At 43.6% G+C, this 19096-nt stretch overlaps 1 protein-coding gene across 6 annotated transcripts in view; it reads right to left on the bottom strand.

The window, feature by feature from the left end:
• Positions 1-10311, bottom strand: part of SMAD2 (SMAD family member 2) — a 50087-nt gene extending 39776 nt beyond the window's left edge. For all 6 annotated transcript variants that reach the window (XM_085043483.1, XM_085043482.1, XM_085043486.1 and 3 more), the window contains exon 1: positions 10164-10311. The gene's annotated coding sequence lies outside the window, so the exon portion shown is untranslated. The remainder of the gene's footprint in view (positions 1-10163) is intronic.
• Positions 10312-19096: the final 8785 nt, after the last annotated feature.

The raw sequence follows: 19096 nt of genomic DNA on the forward strand, positions 1-19096 counted from the left end.
CAACTGGCAGCACTTAAAATCAAGTCTTTCAAAATTCATTAAGGGAACAGTTAAAATCCTAATTTGCAGGCACCAGGGTAGTAGAACTGTCTGTTTTCAGTTTTGATAGCCTTTCATTCAGTATAACTACTTGATCAGGATTTTAATATAAAATGAAATATTAAAAGGAATGCTGAAACTGGAGCTATGTTTAGCATTCACTGCAATATGCACTTCAAATCACTTAAAAGAGAAATGATAGCCACTTAGGAAAAAGCATCTTGCTTTTGCAGCTTCCATTAGGCCAGTTTCAGGCATTTAAATAGAATACCTGAAATCAACAGGCAGACAGCTGTTAGAAATTGCTCAAAGACATTAATGGTCCTACAGATTGAAGCACAGCTTTGAAGTCAAACATGATCCTATTTCCAGGCAAGAAATGGGTATTTGAACTGCAGGAAGTTCCCATATTCCCAAGCTGTATAAGTTAGTTCAGTCAGCTGCAAATACCTTGTTTTAGCTAAAAGCTAACATTACCTTCAGGCTACTTGATTTGAGCTTTGAAGGCAGCTTACGTGCCTCTCCAACCTGTACAGGCACACTCCCCACATCTATCCAAAATATACCAACTTCGTCTTACTGAAGTCTCCCACCTGCACAACAGCATGATCCGAGGTATTTCAGGCTGCAGCATTCATGGCTAATTTATGCCTTGTCACATTTTTGCAGTTTCGGTGAGGGCCAAGTCAACAAACACTAGATTATATTCTACAGGCAACTTTAAGTCATAACTTTGCAACTTTAACAAAACAGAACATTCAGTAGGCATGACATTTCAGTTTCAAATAAATTACACCTCCATCAAACAGCTTCTCAGAGTGCCCAAAAATGACTGAAGCATCCAATGTAATTTTCTGGGGTCAAGAAGACAGAGGTTCCAATTAACAGTAACCAAGATCAACATTCATAATTTTATGCAAGTCATTAAAAATGCTCAATCCTAAATCACAGACTCACTGAGTGGTTTAGGAAGGGACTGCTAAGAATCATCCTGCTGCACCCCCTGCCATGGGCAGGGACACCTTCCACCACCCCAGGCTGCTCAGAGCTCCATCCAACCTGGTCTGGAACACTTCAGGGATGAGGCAGCCACAACTTCTCTGGGCAATCTGTACCAGGGCCACACCACCCTCACCTTCACCCTTATCTACATGAACCCTCTCTCATTTTTAAACTGTGGGGGTTTTTGTCAGTAGAGGCCCTGGTAAAAAGTCAAAGCATTTGTCTTCACATAAGACTATAAAGAACTTTCATTCTTTCAATAATATTAAATTATTACTGAATTGTCCCCAGTAACTCCAACTGCAGATTTTACTAACTGGCTATAACAAACAAGAAAAATAAACTGAATAGACAACATATTTTAATTAAACCCTGACCAGGACACTTGGGGTAGTTTCATAGAGCAAACTACCACTTGGGGTAGTTTCATAGGGAAAACAGCTTCTTGCCATGGGAAAACCTTCCTTCCTTTCTTTCCTGTGGCACAAGAGCTAATGCCCTGCCACAAAAATTCAGCCAGGTAAGAGTAAAAACTAATGAATTTGGTGGGGCTTCTTTACCAAGTTAGTTCTCTTTCAAGTTAACAAGTTGCTCACACATGGTACTGATGTACTACTGGTCATGACAGTTACAGGAGTGTGTAAGGAGAACTCAAACCCCAGACTTCAATTGCAGTTCTAGTGTTGACTGAATAGCTGGAAATGTGCTTTAATTCAAATCACATATTTTGGTGACAAAGCCAAACTAAGCAGCCTGAGAAGCTCCGAACCATCTGAGGGGCTAGCAGTGACACACATTAGACCCCTAACGAGTACAGCAAGTACCTCCAGAGATTAAACAGGTAGGTTCCCATGGCCTCCACTGGTTGAAGAAACACAGCTGGTTTCTAAAGCAGGGAGCAGCACTCACTGTGAGCTTCACAGAAAGACTTCAGCATTTGAGGAAGGCCAGCATTGGATGCTTCAGCAACACACACAAGAAATTCAGAAAGACTGAACCAAAGAAGACGGTCTCTTTGGCTTTAAAGACCCCATTCCAAAGAGTAGCAATTGATGGTATAACATATGAACATCAAATTCAGTGCTGACAGATGTAGGCTATCAAGCACCACCATCACTGCTGATCCACACATCAATTCTTCTCCTTATCTGAGTATTTCCTGTTCTTTTGCTTCAAATTTGACACCTTTCAGTGCCACAGAATACTCCTTTGACTGTCAGCCTTATAAAACAGACTTCAGAGAGGTCTCATTTACCACCAAGGTGGTAAATAGCCTCTTCCAGCGCCTATTCTTCCAGGCCCTCCAAACAATCTCAATGCTTTTATCCATTTTTTCAGTTTTACAATACTCCCTGTGATGAGGCATCCAATTTGGCAGTATTCTCACCCTTAAAATTGATATATAATTTTCTGTATTCTCTGGTGGTTTTTAATTTTAAACAAAGATTTGCCTTTCTGCTTCAAATGCACATTGGGTGACTTAAGTCTTGGAGCAGGAAAGAATTTAGAAATTCCATACACTACAGTTTTTTCCTCCATACTTGAACGCTCATATTATTTTGACATTCTCAGAGGAAAACAAATTAAAAAAAAAAACAATTCTCTTCACATTTCCAAGAGACCGTAGGCTCAGAACTAACTAGAAACTTCCAGATACTATACTTAATTTAATCCAGTTGCCTTAAAGACGTGTGTTCATCACCAGTGCAGGAGATGTGAGAAAGCACCAATTGATCTGCTACCTCCATGAAAATTAGCTGCAAAAACACCCAAAACACCAAGGGACACATTTAAAGGTCCCTTCATGATACAACATACATCACAGCCGCAGACTAGGAGTCTGGGAGGCTTAAACTAACTTCCTTCTAGCTATTGTTTTGCCATGTCAGGGATTTGCCAGGAGTTATCAATAAGAATTTCAGTAAGTTATTCCAGTAGTGGCCTGTATCTTTCAAAGGGTGAGCAGAGAGAATGTGACACAAGTAGGACAGGACTTCATTCAGCTTAATACTTCAGCCAATTGTGATGAGTACTCACATGAGAGTGTTTCAGGCAGCTTAATTTATGAAAAATAGGCACTCTGCTCCAAGCCTAGAGAAGACAGTGCAAAATGCAAGACATGATTAGGCTGAATTATGAGCAATTTGGATAAATGCAGGTTTTGCAATGAAAAAGCGGCAATGGTGCATCCAGGCTAGTGCTCCAATGGCTCCAAACGTGGCAAAACGACATGCTACTCAAGAAAAGCATGCAAACCTGGCTGTTTTCTGTAGTCCACTCTCCTCATAATCCTTCAGCAATTTGAACTGTTACAAGACAAAATTAAAGGCTACATTGCTACTTATTGCCATCGGCAGCAATTTATGGACTTGCTGTCCACAAATCCATCTGACTACCTTCTGAACATGCCTCCAACAACCTCTTGTGGCAGACTGCACTAGTATTTAACTGTCCACTGTTAGAAGAACTACTTTTAGTAATTTAATTTATTCCCTTCCTAGTTTCAGAAAGTCGCTCTTGTTCTACCACAGCAAACTTTGCTGAATAACTGGTTGTATTCATCTGGTCTGCAAGCTTCATGATTCTGTACACTTGAATCACGTCCCTCCCTCAAGTAAGAGGGCTATCAGCCTCTCATCACAAAGAGAGCATCGGGACAGCTCACACAATTTGGGATGCTCCACTGGACACATGCCAAGCCTGAAAGCTTTACTTCTTCAATTAAATTACTAGTACTTGAAGACACTGCATAAGGACTAATCTAAGGACCACAGAAAAACATTCCATCAGCCTAAGGTTACCTTTGCACTTATCTCTTTGTTCATGTTATCCTAAAGCTCTCAACATTGCAATTTACATAAAAAGACAGAAATTTACACCTCCTGAGAACTGGAGACAGAAGGCAGGGTGCACATGTCTACTGCTGAACATCTGGCAGGAGCTCAAATAAAAATAAGGAGGCCTAGAACCTGTGCTGGGTTCTAACTGTACCCATGCAGATAGTAACAGAAAGACTTTGTTTTACTAATGGGTTTAGGAGTCACTGTTAAAGATCATTTTTGATCAACAAATCCCATTTCTATTCATCAACTTTTACTTTCATATGGATACAGTAATAGAAAAGTTTTGATCTCCTAAAGAACAATAATTGCATACACTGCTGCTGCTGACACTTGCCTCTTGCTAAAAACATTACTCTAGATTTTTGCCTGGTCACATGCTTCAACCACTAAAAAAATAAGTATGTTCTTCCCCCAAATGCACATAGAAAACAATCTTTACCAATGCTGCAAGAAACATTTCCACATTGCTAAAATGGCTTCAGATTACATACATACTAAATAGGTAACATCCCCTCTGACATGCAATGTTTTTTTTGTGATTCCCTTGTAGTTTCCAGCCAACCACCTCAAAAAACTGAGTACTAAACTACAGCCTTTGCTTTTAAAAGGAGCTCAGATGTACTTTGCCATCATCCATTTTTTGCACCATCTCCCATTTGCTCTCTTCTACTGAGGCCCAATGGCATGGCCAAAATCTCACCTTCCGTTTCTTTCTTGCGTACTATTTCCAATATCCACTACAACACACCAAGATTCAAGGACTCTGGGAGTAATTGTAGGGTGACTGTCAAGATTCCTTTTCAAGCTCAATTGTTGTTGAATTAGTACTACCCAGTCAGCAGTGTGTTCCACAGCAGAAAACTTCCATTTTATCTCTTTCCATCCCAAATCCATCTCTGGACTGTGCCTTCAAACTGCAGCTTTGGATACTCAGGGAGTGCTCACTGCTACCCAGAAAGGTACAAGAGCTCCTTTAGACTGCTGGAACACAGAGACCATGTGCTGTTACTCCCAACAGATTAAGACTGGAAAAGCTACAAATTGCCTAACTTTGGAGGTATTTGCTTCATCTCTGCCCCCACAGCATATCTCTGCTCCCTGATGCACACATGTTTCTATAGTTGGTCAAACAGTGTCATAGTTGGCAACTTCTAAAGTCAAAGTTTGAGTCATGTCTGCTATTATTCCATTCTACTGTGGTTCTCTGGAACAAGTATTAAATATTAAGCCCATGATCCCAGCAATAACTAAGCACAAAAGATGAAGAAAACCTTAAGGGCAGCATGCTAGCAGACTAAAATCTTCAAGGGAAATTTTCCTTTCCTGAGTGTCTGGAACATACTATAAACACACTGGTGCTACCAAAAATATCGAGTGATTTCTGGCTAATTTATTCTAAAGCCTTATGCAACATATTTCATATCAGTCTGCTTATTCATCTTAAACTCGAAATAAAGAAATCTGATCTCTCCTGGTTTTACTAGAAGTATTCTGGCTTAGAGGAATTTCATTTGCAAGAGCTCTTCTGGAATAAAGAGGACAGAAGTTAAGCTCCTGAGGAAAGAAGATCGAGGAAAATAATTTGTGGTATTTGAGAGACAGTCTGCAAGCTCATTTCCTCCCTATTTTAGTCCCATTTTTGAGATTTTTTTAAAGGCAATGTTTTTTTCGTTAATCCTGGAATCTGGACAAGATTTTTTATCAATCTCACCACGTGCACACTGTACACCTGAATTCTACATGAACTTCAAACTAAAATCAAACTCAGTCTTCTCCATTTCAGATAGAACACACTGCAGGTTTAAATAACTCAGTGGAACAGACAGGAGATGCCTATTGCACCCACAACTCCTCCAAAAACTGCCTGTTGAGATTCCAGAAAGGCTAATTCTTTCTCTCCCTATAGATAAGTATTAGGCATCTGGTTTTGTGATACCTTTCTGAAGAACCACCACAAAAAAAGAGTGACATGGTGCCCATTCTTACCTCCTCATACACAGGTCAAAGTAGGGCTGTATTCCCTTACTGGGGTTTGGGTGTCAGGGTTTGTTTTTTTCTTTGGTGGAAGGGGAGATCAACCCTTCTGAGTAATGCCTTCAGACTCCAGTTTAGGTTTTCAGTCAATTAGCCCAGCTCAGAGGGTGGCTCAGGAGAGTTCCCATCCCAAGATGCCCTGGCCAGCTCAGCTCAGAGATCAGAGCTCTCAGGAGCAAGACCAAGGTCCTGGTTCTGTTTTGACAGAGGCTGATGAAGCTCAAGGCATGATGCTTGTGATCTTGGAGGGCAGGAGCAAAGGGATTTCCTCCTCTGAGCCAGCTTTAGAGTGAGAAATTGAAACATGCCCATACAGAGACTCCATTTACAAGATCATTTTCAAGTTTACCATGCTCTAGCACTGCAACGCATCTTGAAAATCTACATAACTGTACTCATTGAAAACATAATTACTCACCTATTATGACAGTGTATTCTTTCCCTCTCTCTCACTCCATGAAGTTAGTTCATGAATCAAATGAGAAAACTCAAATTTCTCATATACAGAAGTAAACAAACATGATCATGATCTTAAAAGAGTTTGAGAAGCTGGATTTTTTTTTCAATTACTAAGGGCTACCTCAAATTATAGCCAAATGCAGTAATGAAAACGTATATTGCCATTAAAAAATTAGCACTCCATCCAACGCATGCATACATGGCATACTAAAATTGCCTGTAACAGGAGACAGTCTCATGTCAGAAACAACTCAGGAAGAGTTGCTAATTTTACTGACCTTTGATTAAACTACTGGAGGGACCAATGTATTTTAGCAACTCTCCTAGAATTGCAGAAGAGCAAAGTAACCACAACTGTTGTTGGCCAATCCACCTGTCTCTACAAAGATGCAAAATTCTTCCACCTATTTAGTACTATGAACAACAGAGTACTGCTTCTTAAAACCCAAGGGACATTAACAGCCCCAGAAAAGCAGTGAATAAGCACTCCAAACCACAGCAGTTTAAGCCCTTCTCACCTCATTAATTTTGACTAAAATTTTCCATGTGCAACAGGCAAGTGCTAGCTTCATTATGTTAGAAAATAAATACTCCTGGGCTACATTTGACAGGGATGTTCACACAATTGCTATCAGTTACCTAGGTACTGTTTCAGTTTATAGCTTAGCAGCTCCTCCACTTTGTTAAAGCCCAAACAATTGCATTTAACAATGAGTTAATGCGAGTTCACTTTTGATACAGGTCTAGTGTTCCTCAAACAAGCCAGCCCCCCATCCCCTTGACAAGCAGAGTTCCATTATGTTACGTATCTGATGTTAGTCTCTTACTGCTCCAGCATATTAAACCAACCTTGAGACCCAGGAGCTGCTCTCTCAGTCTGTTTGGTCTTCACACTGTGGTTGTCAAACACATAACCAGAGTAAAAAGTCATCTGGAATGAAGGCTAATTGTTTGCAATGGAGTTTCTGCTACTGGAAGTAGAGAGGAATGTTTAGGAAGGTTTTCTGCAGTAGCCAATTTCTTCTAGCCCAGAGAGTATTGAGCACAGGGCTGCCTGTACTCTCCATTCTATTACAAAAACCTAATCCCATCGCATGACCTGCAGCAATTCAGTTTAACAAATCAACAATTACAAATATTTTGGCAAAGTAAGCTTAGGTATTGTTTGCCTCTCGGCACAGTTCACAACCAGTTTATGGCTTTATGATAAAAGTCATTAAATCCAATCTGAAAAGCAGAATTTACAGCTCACTTAGCAAGTCAGGCCCATAAATGGATGCTTTCAATTACAGGGCATTTACATGCACAACCATTAAGGCAGCATTGAATACATTTGAAAACTCTGGAATACTTTTTATAATAATTAAAACTTTGCGTACTGTTCTTTATACAAACAAAACTTAGGAATTTGCTTCAGTCTCAAGCAGAGCTCAGATTCATTGTTACACAGAACTTACTACAAAGCCTGTTCTCCCAGTACTTTTGTGGGAAAGGGATTAGAGAGATGGAAACAAGGTTTGTTTTTTAACGTTGTTCTCAGTACTAGGGAATTTTTTTTTTGAGCTCCAATAAACTCAATTATATCAACTGGTGCTCAAGACTTCTGAAAGATCAAATGGAACAGGAAGATGGAGGAGGACCCAGGGAGAGCCTTTCATTTGGAGATTCACTGTGCAATCCCAGCATATTCGATTTTGTTGGTGGATCTAGCTGCTGGGTGGAAGAAAACAAGAGAACAGTTCAGAGACCATTCTTTAACCTCGTACTTTCAATTGTGCTTTTACCATTAAACAGAACCTCAGGAAACCTGATGAATTCTTCTCCAAGATTCTACCACACACATCCAGTTTCTTCAATAAAGAAAACTGAATCTTCAAACACTTACACTCCTTTTGGTGACTGTCGGTGTATCTGACCCACACAACTGAAGAACAACAATCAGCTGCCCGGTTACTCTTTTCAACATCCCAAAATGCTGTTCAGTATGTCCTCAGACTCATCTTTTAAGTGGAAACCACCTTAAACAAGACCCTCCCCTTCCTCCTCTTAAAGGCATTTGTAACTAATGTTATCTTTCATCATGATAGTGCTAAGCAAAGCGGGGGAAGGGACTTCACAAACACCTCCTTTACTTACATTCTCATCCCCCTTGAATTCACTGGAGCTTGTAAATGTTAGAAGTTTGAAAGCTGTGCCTCAGAACAGCACACAAACCACCCGCTCACACACCAACACCTCGACAAAGCATGAGAAATTCTAAACAAGAAACCTCGCTCTGCTGGCCTCTCACCTTAACCAGAGGGTGTTTCTTTGCCAGCCTGGAGAACAGAGCAAGGATTAACAAGTCCCTCACTACAGAGTCCAGCCCCCACAGAAATAATGTCAAGAATCAGTCTGAAAGTACAGCTCTTCAGGCTGAGAACACTTGAGAAAACACAAACCTGCTGTTACCTGTGGTCTCCTAAGCTGTTATCATAAACCTCTCGCTACTGATGGAATCTCACTTGTTTATACCCGTGGACTGTGATGAGCTCCACACACAACACACACAGGTTGCAGTTTTTCAGAGACACTTGTTTTAGTAAACCCAGTAAACAAAACTTTTTCCTATCGCTAGCCTGCTTGCAAAGCATTTGAAAAGAGCACAGCACACGTGTTGGGTTTTTTTCAGTCAGAAACTGTGATGGACAACGAGAAAGACACAAGACCAGCCTGCAGTCTGAAGCCCAGCTGTTCAACAGCTCTCATCACAAGAGCTCTTCACTCATTCACACACTTTTTTCCCTTCTTTTATTTCCCCAGAGTGAAGACTAAAAGATCACGCTGTATGGCACTTCTCTTCCCCTCCACTCTCCACAAAAAAAAAAAAAAAAAAAATCACCAAACTACAAACAGGAACTCCACAACTCTGCAGCAACAACACCAACCACTTGCACTTATCACGACACAACTTCCCCCGGGCACTTATCGAGACAGATGAGACACCAGGTTACGTTTGTTTACAAACGGCACCGAAGGATGGAGCAGCCACAGCTTCTCTGGGCAACCTGTGTCAGTGCCTCACCGCCCTCACAGGGAAGAATTTCTCCCCAGTATCCCACCTACCCCTGCCTTCTGACAACACACAGGTTGCTGCAGCATTAATGCCGTGAATAAAACCACTAATCTCGAGTCCTCTCTCACGCGGGCTGAGTGTATTTTGCACCCGCGGCTCTGCAGACAAGAAGAGAGGACATACAAAAGGGTGAGGCGAAACCTCGCAATCCCAAACACTAACTCCTAGCTCCAAACACATCTCACCCCACACTGCTCCTAGCTTTCTCCTACAAAACTCCGCGGAGTTTTGAACATCTACCCCTGACTGCACGTCCAGGAGACACATGGGGGTGTCCTGTGCAGGGCTAAGGGCTGGACGCGATGATCCTCGCGGGTCCCTTCCAGCTCGGGATATTCTGCGGACTCCTGCAAGGAAAACACACCGGGCACGGAGGGAGGGAGCACGGAGGAAAAAAGGAGCAGCACAACTTCTTTATTCCCCCTCCCCTCACCCACACACACACACACGGGCAGCACAGCGCGGCCCAACCACCCCAGCCCGGGGGTTACCCGGCGGCAGCGGGATAACCCAGCCCGGGTCCCACCACAACAAAAGGGGCGAGGGCGTGGGGAGGCGCCCCCGGCCCGCCGGGACCAGGCCCGGACGGTTCCCCACGGCCCGCGCAGCGCCAGCCGGGCGACCCTGCCAGTGGGGCAGCGACCCCGAACCCGGCACCCACCAGCACCTACCGGGAGCCACCAGGATCCGCCGAGAGCCGCCTCTCGTTCCTCTCCTTCTTCTTCCTCTCCCCTTCCTTCTCCTCCTCCGTCTCCCCGAGTGCTGTGCGGCCGCCGCCTCTTCCCTCAGCGTTACCTCCTCTGAGGGCCCGCCCCCCGCGCCGCCCCGCCCCCGCTGCTGGGCGGGGAAGCCCCCCATTGGCCTCACTTATCATCTCTTTAAGGAGCCGCAGGACGATTGGTCTAGGGCTTTGATTGGCAGCTAAAGTCGCCAATGGAGTGCCCGATAAGGTAAAAAAAGAGATAAGGGAAGGGGAGTGGAAGAAACAAGCGTGAGGCGGAGGGAGGCGGGTCGAGGTCGCGGTTCTCATTGGTCAGGTTGGCTGCCAATCACAGCCCCGCGCGCCCGCCGCGGCAGGTTGATCGGGGAGAAGCGGAGGTTTGGGTGAGCTGCACCAGCGCAACCGCAGTGCGGCGTGCTGGCTCCGTATCCTTCCGCGGCGGGTACGGTGCGAGCCGAGAAAAAGTGCATCGGTTCCCGGCGGGAATTGCCGCTGGAAAGCAGCTGGGGTCTGCCCGGGTGGGCAATGGCACCTGGCTTGTACCGGCAATTGTGTGACACCACGACCAGGGCAGCGACCGCCCCCGTGTGCTGGCTCTGCTGAGGCACCTCCAGCCCTGGGGACAGCTCTGGGCCCCTCAGGACAAGAGAGACACTGAGGGGCTGCAGAGTGTCCAGGGAAGGGAACAGAGCTGGGAAGGGTCTGGAGCACCAGGAGAGGCTGAGGGAGCTGGGAAAGGAGCTCAGGCTGGAGCAAAGGAGGCTCAGGGGGACCTTGTGGCTCTGCACAGCTGCTGACAGGAGGGGACAGCCAGGGGGTCAGGCTGTGCTCCAGGGAACAGGGACAGGAGGAGAGGGAATGGCCCCAAGCAAGGTTCAGGTTGGATTTTTGGGAAAATTCCTTTATGGAAAGTGCTGTCCATGCTTTGCACAGCTGCCCAGGGCAGAGTTGGAGTCCCCATCCCTGGAGGGATTCAAAAGCTGTGTGGATGTGGCACTTGGGGTCACTGGTGGCCTGGGCAGTGCTGGGGACACAGTTGGACTGGCTGGTCTTGCAGGGCTTTTCCAGCCTAAACGATGCCATGGTTTTAAATAGATTCAAACTTCCCAAAGCTCCTGCAATGAGACAACAGCTCCAGGCCAGGGGTCCCGAGGTGTGACACAGGGATGAGGCAGTGCTGGAGCCTCCCCAGCCTCCCTGTGCTGCCTGCACTCACCCGGGGCTGCCACCCAACTCGGTAGCTCTTGACACAGCAGTTCCCCCCCAGCGTGTTTTTTCTGTTAGCTACTGCCTTCCACAGACTTTGCAAAGCGTTACCCACCTGTGTTGTGGTAATGGTGAAAGGTAACCAAATTGCTGTGCCTATGCAGGGTCACCACAAGGGAATCACAGCCTGTTGTCTAATAGTGCATGGCTGGAGACTGTCAGCTTGTGAAACCCATGGCTGTCCTGTCTGCAGAGACCCTTGCAGTGATGCCCAGCAGGTTCCCTGGGACTGTTCAGCTTAAAAAAGAGACGTTTGCATGGAGACCTCACAGCACCTTCCAGTATCCAAAAGGGCCCACAAGGAAGCCAGAGGGGGACTCTCTGTCAGGAGCTGTAGTGACAGGACATGGGGGAATGGATAGAAATTGAAAGAGGGAAAATTTAGGTTAGATATTAGAGAGAAGTTCTTTACTGTGGGGGTGGTGAGACACTGGGACAGATTGCCAAAGGAGGTTGTAGATGCCCCAACCCTGGAAGTGCTCAAAGCCAGGTTGGATGGGACTTAGGGCAACTCAGTCTAGTGAAAAGCATCCCTGCCAACAGCAGTGAGGGTCAGGGCTAGATGAGCTTTAAGGTCGCTACCAGCCCCTTAACATTCTATAATTCTATGAGTGGGAAGCCACAAAGTGGGAGTTTAATGGGGTTTTTTGAGGTGGGAAGGTCAATTCCTGATTTGCTGTAAGTCTGTCGGAGATCCTCTGGTTTTTTTGCTTTTGCCCTTTTGATACTTTTCTTATTATATACCATAAAGCTCCACTTCAGACTACTTCGTTTACACCTGAGGTGACATCTCCCTAACATAGCAGTTGTCTCTCCAGAATCATGCTTGTCTTCTAGACTGAAAGGGTTTCTGCGCTCAAGTGATGTAGGTGTTATGATTCAGTGTCTTGGGCACAGGTCCCATCTCAACAGGGGTGGTATTCCCAGGAGCCAGGTGAGACACCTCACAATATTTAGCCTTTCTACAGAATGGTACATGTGGACTCGCAGAAATCTCCCTCATGTCTCTTTTGTGCTTGGATTTTTCCAGCTTGAAGCAGACACGTGGCTTAATTTTATGGTGGCATTTTCACCCAGTTCCAAATGTTTGAGATTCAAGCTGGTCGTGAAATTAACAGCAAAGTGAAATAGAGAAGATCCCCCGCTGCAGACAAAGCAGAGCATCTGAGAGATTGCCATCATGTTTTTGAAAGATAAGGTGTTCCAGTCATTTTGTGTCTGGAAACAGATACAGGCTATTCAGCCAGCACAGCACTTGCTTTGGAGGTTTCACTGCATTGAGAGAGTAATTTTTTTTCTATGAACAGCAAGTTAATTAAGCTCAGCTTTCATATGGATTTGTGTCAGACTTTCCCTTCACCTCTCCTCTGCAACAGATCCATGGCTCCCTCTCCTCCTATCTCTAGGGCTGATTCCTGATACATCCAAATCTCCCTTCTATGTCCCCAACCTGCTTGTGTTGGCCTTCTGTCTAGAGCAGCACACGCTGTGCCTGGTTCAGGGATGTATATGCTCTGGCTGGCCAGCTGCCTGCCCGTTATCTACTGCCAAGGAACCCAAGCAGGACTGATAAGGGCTAAGCTCTCCCTGCCTTTCTCAAGGGCAGAGCACTTAACAACATGTGTCTTTTCTAATGCAGCTGCTGTTTGCCATGAAACTTGACAGACTTTGTATTTCCAGAAGCTCTACTTCTCTTTCAGGTGTGGTTGAAATTAGTAAAAAAGTTCGCTAAGTAATACTGGTGGACCCTAACACGCACACACACAAAAAAAATCCAACATTTGCATAAACCTTTCTCAAGGAAAGGAAGTTATAAGCAGCAGGAGGAAGAAAGCAAATGGAAGAAGGCAGCATCATTGCTGCAAGTCCCAGAGCCCAGAAGTTACCAGAGAAGCTGTGGAGAAGGCAGGCAGGATGTGCATCTACTCTAGAAAGAGCTCCCAGCCAGGAAGAGCATTGATTTAGATTGGATATTAGAAAGAAGTTTTTTATGATGAGGGTGATGAAACACTGGCACAGGTTGGCCAGAGAGCTGGTGGATGCCCCATCCCTGGAAACATTCAACATCAGGTTTGGCAGGGCTTTCAGATACCTGATCTCATTGAAGATGTCCCTGCCCTTGGCAGAGGAGTTAGACTGGATGACCTTTAAAGGTCTCTTCCAAATCCAAACTATTCTGTAATTCTGTGAAATAGTATTTGATTTAATAAAACAAACTGCAAAACTCAGTCCCTGACACCAAAGCTGGATACTGCTGTGTCCTATTAATTATGGAATCCTGGAGTGGTTTGGGTTGGAAGGTTGGAAGTTCATCTCATTCCAGCCCCTGCCATGGGCAGGGACACCTTCCACTACCCCAGGTTGCTCCAAGCCCCATCCAGCCTGGGTTTGGACACTTCCAGGGATCCAGGAGCAGCCACAACTTCTCTAGGCCTGGGTCAGGGTCTCACTACCCTCAAAGTGAAGGATTTCTTCCTAAAAACTAATCTAAATCTCCCAATTTTTAGCTTCAATTTCCCTTTGTCCTTTCACTATCAGCTGTGTAAAAAGTTGCTCACCATCTCTCTCTTAAGTTCCCCTTGGGTACTGAAAGCCCTCAGTGAGGTTTCCTTGGAGCCTTCTCTTCTCCAGGTGAACACCCCCAGCTCTCCCAGTCTGGCTTCAGAGCAGGAGGGCTCCAGCCCTGGGAGCATCTCCGTGGCCTCCTCTGGACTCACTCCACATCCACATGTTTTTCTAACCACACAGCTCAGCACATTTTGGACATGAGCAGTTAGGTACAAATGGCTGTCAGTGCCATTTGGATTTGAGGCTGCAGTACGAGAGCATGAGCATCTCCCTCAAGGTGTCTGAATGTGTGTCAGGGGTTCAGCATCCTCACAAAGGACATTTGTGCAGAGACACCAACAGCTCTGTGTATCTGTCATCTGTCTGCTAGAAAGAACAAAGGAGGTTGAGCAACTTCATCTAGTGGAAGGTGTCCCTGCCCATGGAACAAGAAGATCTTCAAGGTCCCTTCAAACCCAAACAATTTAGTGATTATGTGAAACAACCTAGGGCCTAGAAAAACATAATGAAGCAGTAGCTGGCTGTGCTGTGCTGCACAGGATACATGTTGACTTCCCAAAGTCTGTGATCAAATCCTGTAGGAGGTAAAAGAAATACAGTATCAGATAACTTCAAAGGCACATAGGAATTCTGACCCAACACTAGTAGATATCACTGTGTGGAGGTGGAGACAAGTGCAAAGTGCAACGCTGGGAAAACAGGTCTTGGAGGCAGAGGAGTTTTTGTGTTGAAGTTATTGTTACCAACATGTCAAAATTATGTGTTAAACTGGAAAAAATGGAAGAGCTTTGAGCAGAGTTGTGATATATAAAGATCAACCGGCATGATCAACACAGGAAACAATATATGTCTGGGAGAATCCTCACCCTGGTCTGCAGCTTCCTCATGAGAGGAGCTGAAGGGTCAGGCATTGATTTCTGCTCTCTGGTGACAAGGAGCATGACCCAAGGGAATGGCTTGAGCTGTGCCAGGTGGGGGTTAGGTGGGATATCAGGGAAAGGTTCTTTCCCCTGGAGGGTTGTGGGGCACTGAACAGGCTCCCCAGGGAATGGTCACAGCCCCAAGGCTGCCAGAGCTCCAGGAATGTTTGAACAATGCTCTCAGGCAGAGAGGATTGTTGGGGTGTCTGTGCAGGGCTAGGAGCTGGACTTGTGATCCTTGTGGCTCCCATCCAAGTCTGGGTATACTATTTACTTCTATGTATAAAAACAACCACAAATCCATGGAAAACCACAGTTAAATGTTCCTAGATTTCCTAGCTCATTCTGTTGAAGAACTATCCTGTATTTCAATAGGTACATCACTGGCTGCAGTGCTGCTTCCCTGCTTTCTCTAAATGCCATCCAAGCACATTATTTTCTCTCCCAACTTACATGGAAGTAAAGTTCCCCTTGCACAAATCTGCGAAAGATTATGAAGGAGGGAATGGTGCTGAGTCTGGAAGCTGTGAAAGGGACAGATTCCCTTTCACTCTGCGTTACTTCATGGCCAAACATGGAAACAGCCTGTCCATGCCATTTGCAGGACTGCCTGCCGTGGGGGGAACAGTACAGCACTGGCGAAAACTGCCCCTATTGTTGGTACCAGCATGAAAAAACTCCTGGAGGACTGAGATTGTGTTTCCCTCAGAAGGGTAAATACGGATTTAAACCCCTTTTCCTTGTATCTCATCAAGATTGCACACAGCTTCCCATTGTATAATTTCTTCTGGCAGCACAAAGAGGGTTAAAGAGAAAACCACACTCTGCTTTCCCCATCACATCATGAGGAACATGTCAGTTGATTTCCAAGGCAAGTAATGTCTGGCGTACCATCAAAACAGGCATTGCATTAAAGTGACTAGAGAAGAGATTTAGCATCATAAATTTAAATAAAGCCATTGCACGAGGCATAAAAATCTCCAAAATAAACAGCAACTTTTCTCAGTCATACTGGTATAAATTAGATACTGACAAAACTTGTCAAACTTTTAAAAAAATCACTGCAACTTAAGTCTGGGGGAGTAACAACAAAATACATTTTAAAAAATTGCATATTTGTGTTACTCTTATCTTTTCAAAATGAAATTATTCATTATTTTAGTAATGAAATAAATAACCTCTGAAACCTTGAAACACAAATCTGTTCACTACCTCTTCTGAAATGCAGAAGTATGTTTCCAATATTACACAAATCACTGTCACTTCAGACTGGGCTGTTGGGAGATTTCAAAACAAAGCCAAAAAAAAAAGAAAAAAAAAGGGGAATCAGTTCCATGGTGAAAAAAAATTTGACAAAAAATAAAACTTGACAGCTCTTGATGTAAGCCTGCTGTGTCTGTCCTATCCCCTTGGCGAAGCAGACTTAAGAAATAACCACTATTCAAAATAATATGCTAAAAGCAAAGTTCTGCCTTTCTGACCCATCATCATACAAACTGGTCGGTGTTTGTGATATAAAGTACATTGCTTTTATCAGATGGAATGGAGTTAGACATAATCCTTAGAAGTGACAACCCTCTTGAGACATTCATGGCACAATGAGAAGACCTATATATCTGTTCTTAATTTACACTGTATAATTTTGATTAACAAATTATTTGACTGCCTTAACTTACCTTAATTCCTAGTGCCTTTGTGCACATAAACCCCGTTACCTGGAGTAACGAAATCATAATGAATTGACAGACAACTTTGGCACCATCAGACACTCAAATTTTTAGTTCCTAAGCGGCATTAACTTGCTTGGTTTTGTTCTGAAATTTACAGGAAACTTTAATGCACTGAAACTGGCTTTTCCTTCCCCAATTCTGTTTTTTATTGCTTAGAAACATTTCATGTTGCCAGCATTTCTGTTTTTCCTCAGATTATTCCTTTGTCCTTTTTCATTCTTCCAAATAGTGCACCATTCATCTGCCTACATCCTTTATTTTGGATTAGTTGATTAGAAACACATTTATGCTAACCCCAAATAAGCCATCATTAAAGTGAAATAGCCTTGTTTACAAAGAGATTTACAAAAGTTTATCTCTATTGACTTAAATAAACAAGTGTAATTTGTGAGTAGGCCTGGGGGACAATAGCTTTGTTTCTGAATTAATGGTAGGCCTTGGTCCAGGAAGGATTTGAGTACATGTTTAAATCTATGCTGTGAATAAGCCAGTCATAGAAACAAAATTCAGCGTAAATGCAAACCTGGTATGATTAATTTTTTTATCATCTTTATTTCTTTTTTCTGTGTGCTTTTTCCAGGAAGCTGACATTAATTCATTACACTGAAATCTGCAAAATAATCAAGAAAAAAATAGTTTTGCCTCTGTAGGAAGGATCAAAATAAACCAATTTATGCTGTGATCAGTTATTGCAATACAGTCTGTTTCTGTTTTACACTGTGTAAGATGCACTATGCTAATTAAGCATATGTTTGTATAGATTAGTCTCAATGAGATTTACCCCAGTTTTCTACACCATCTGTGCAAGATTGGTAGCTGAGTTGGAAGTGATCTCTCTATATATTGTCTGTAGTAGTTGAAGAAGTGTTTAGAACACTTTGAGGTAGAAGTTTTCTTTTTGTTATTATTGGTCTAGAAAAGCTTTACTTAGAGATTTTGGCCATTCTCCTTGTGTTTTCAAAAACTAGTGATTTATGACAATATAAATTTAAAAGTTTTGATTAAAAGTTATCATCTTAAAAGATTTATTCTGATGGACCAAACAAATCAAGCAAGACTTTAAAGGACCTGACAAATCCTTTCTTGCTTAGATTTATTTAGAGATATAAAACATATATTACTTTTAAGCAGGTGAAGATAACACAAAATAAAAATGTTGCCATAATAAAAAATTAGGCCTTTAAAATATAGTGCAACTTTATCACTACAAAACTGTCATGTTGTTTATTTTAGCTCTTGGCATTTATCATGATGAATAACTGATGCAAAAAAAATGTCTATCCTTCTCACAGTGCTTGAAGCCAACTGATATCTTTTTCTGTGTAATCCCTAGGGGAGCCTGTGTCGGAGCCTCCATCCCTGGCACTCTGCATTGCCAGGGGCTGATTTCTTCGACTGGCGTGACAGGAGAAGGGGATCTTTGCTCTGGACAGCCCTGGAGCGATGCTGTGACAGCCGCTGTGTTTACAGAGGACGATGGGGAGAATGCAAGGAGTTATCCCTGCCGCTGCTGTTTGGTGTTAGAGTCAGCTGGCTCTGTCCTCCCCCAGGCTGGGATTGAGCTGGTGCATGGAGCTGGGGCTGGGCACATGTCCTCTCTCAGCACAGCAAACTCCACCCTGCAAAATTAAGTTTTGCCCTGTTGTATGCTTAAGTGCCTTGCATACATGTATGTTAAGTGCCTTGCTGCCAACACTGACCAGATCTCACCAATATATGGGCAGTCATTGTCCTCATGCCGTGTTCTGGCTGCAAGGCACTGAGAGGTTAAAAATTAACGTTTTACCAGAGTTTTCAAATCTCTGACTAAGATGGATCATTACAACCATCTACTGTATGTTACTCACTTCAAAGGCCAAATAATTTCCCCCAAAGAATCCCTTTTGTGTCCATAACCTTTGCAGCTGTGAGCTGTTGCAAAAAAGGCAGCTCGGTTTCAATGACAAACTTGAGTTGAGAAGGATCCCCTATCTGCCTGGTAGGTTAGTATGGTGAAAATGGGGGCCTCTGTCTTTTATCTTCATGCCATTAGATCTCATTATACCTTTTTGTTGGTTTTGTTTTGTTACACTGATGTCTTCCCTTAGAAATCTTTATCCCATGTATTTTGCAACTGGGAATGAGACACCTCAGTGGGTTTTTTTTCTTAAATAAACAGTCTAATACTTTGGTCTTCCCCTTCAAGGAGGATTTCCAAACTTCCACGTTTATCCCAAATCCTCTTTACCTCTTCAGTTTTCTTCTTAAAGTATGGACATTGGAACCATGAACAGTCCTTTAATTAATTTACAGTGGTATAACAATTCTCTGCCTTTATTCAGTTGTTTCTGTTTATGCATTCAAAGACCCTCTTTCCATTTTGAGCTACTATGTTAAACGTGGAATAGATACAGTGACCT

This window comes from Lichenostomus cassidix, chromosome Z (assembly GCF_008360975.1).
Source record: "Lichenostomus cassidix isolate B80296 chromosome Z, HeHo_3.0, whole genome shotgun sequence".
In the NCBI taxonomy this organism is placed as follows: Eukaryota; Metazoa; Chordata; class Aves; order Passeriformes; family Meliphagidae; genus Lichenostomus; species Lichenostomus cassidix.